Source organism: Myotis brandtii, unplaced genomic scaffold (genome assembly GCF_000412655.1).
Source record: "Myotis brandtii unplaced genomic scaffold, ASM41265v1 scaffold39988, whole genome shotgun sequence".
Taxonomy (NCBI): domain Eukaryota; kingdom Metazoa; phylum Chordata; class Mammalia; order Chiroptera; family Vespertilionidae; genus Myotis; species Myotis brandtii.
In genome coordinates, this window is record NW_005365364.1 from 3249 (window position 1) to 4984 (window position 1736).

General features: G+C 51.4%; 1 long non-coding RNA gene and 1 pseudogene across 1 annotated transcript in view; one reads left to right on the plus strand and one right to left on the minus strand.

Moving 5' to 3' along the window:
• LOC106727279 overlaps positions 1-1317 on the minus strand; it is a 4159-nt gene extending 2842 nt beyond the window's left edge. The window contains exon 1 of the long non-coding RNA XR_001363452.1: positions 1168-1317. This is a non-coding gene — a long non-coding RNA (uncharacterized LOC106727279). The remainder of the gene's footprint in view (positions 1-1167) is intronic.
• Positions 15-837, plus strand: LOC102255504 (annotated as a pseudogene).
• Positions 1318-1736: the final 419 nt, after the last annotated feature.

The following is a 1736-nucleotide window of genomic DNA, read 5'->3' on the forward strand; positions in this document are numbered from 1 at the left end:
GACAGCCAGCGCCCTGAATTCTACCCCTGAGGTTCTTCTAATTACCAGGACCCTGCGAGGATGGTCTCCCTCTGTCCGTATTCGTTTGGGATTTCTTGGACCATCTGACAGAGCAGCCTGGCAGTTGTGAAACGGACATGGAGCAGTTTGCAGAGGCCCTGAGTGGCCGGGTCACCACAGACGAGGCTTTGCAAGAACTTGTGGACCTCATCTATCAACAGGCCACGTCCGTGCCCAAGCTCCGCCGCGGGGGAGCTCGCCTGTGTGGTTACCTGTCCCGTCACCTGACCATTCCCTCACAGAGGGGCAGCTTCCGCCAGGTGCTCCTTCAAAGATTACAGACTGAATATGACCTTAGTGATCAAGCTGTCAAGAGGGATGAAGCAGCTCGGAAACGATTCCACAAGTTTGTGCTCTTTGTGGGAGAATTTTTTCTTCCGCTGGAGATCGAAGGGGCAAATACAGAGGCTCGAGTAGCTGCTCTCCAGGGGTTGTTGGATGACCTGCTTTCTCACCCCGTGGACGATAACCTAATTTGTGCAGTAAAATTACTGAAGTTGACAGGGCCCGCCTTGGAAGATGCCTGGAAGAGACAAGGAAAGATGGACATGGTTGAAGTTATGGAGACAATTGGAGACATCATCCTGGATGCCCCCTGCAGTGAAGGCGTGAAGCAGATGCTCTCGAAGCTTGCAGAGCTCCGGTCAAGTAACTGGGGGAGAGTCCATGCCACATCAGCATCCGAGAGAAGCAGCACCTGAGAATGATCCCAAATCTTTTGTGACTGAACCGCCATTGGGTCCAGCGGATGGTGTTCCTCTCACTGCAGCTGATCCCGATGACCAGGATTCATTTCAGGAGTGACGTGAGGGCGGGAGAGGAGGGGGGAGGGGGAAGGACATATGTGATACTTTCAACAATAAAGATTCATTAAAAACAAAAAAGAGTGAGTTGAAGAGAAGACTCTTTTTCCAGATTGTGAAGAAAACGGAGCAGGTGTGTCGGGGTGGTGACGGTACTTGGATGATATTGAGGATGAGGTGGACCCAGGAGGTTATGCACAGTTTTGTTTGGAACCAGAGGGTCAGCAGAAGCCGTCGGGTTAAACGTCCCCGGGTCAGAGTGAGGAAGCCGTGCAGGTGATGGTGGGAACCGGACGCAGGAAACCTGCCACTCGTACCCGATGGAGGACGCAGAGGGATGTCACTAATGTCCGCACCTCCAGTCGGGTGTGACACGCTCTGCCACAATGAACACTATTCCCTAGAACTTAAAAAATAAAATTAAAATTATATGGTGAAATAAACTGCTGCCCGGCCGGTTTGGCTCAGTGGACAGAGGGACTAGAACTTAAAAAATAAAATTAAAATTATATGGTGAAATAAACTGCTGCCCGGCCGGTTTGGCTCAGTGGACAGAGGGTCGGCCTGTGGACGAAGGTCCCAGGTTCCATTCCAAGGGCACGTCCCTCTACCAATCGATGTGTTTGTCTCTCTGTCTCCGAGTAAAGTCACATGTAGTGGGCTTCTCTTTTACATCTCTCTGGGGTCTTTGTCCCCCAAATATGGATTATTCTTCTGGTCCTTTTCCGAAGGCTTTCCAAGAAGGCCCCAGGTGTTTGGACTCTCCGGGCCATGTCTGATCGTCTGGCCTGGCACCAGTGTTAATAACCCCTCCCTCCCCCGCTCTGGGGAAGGTGCTGTTCACAGTTTTATGGCCTCTGTATTTAGATAACA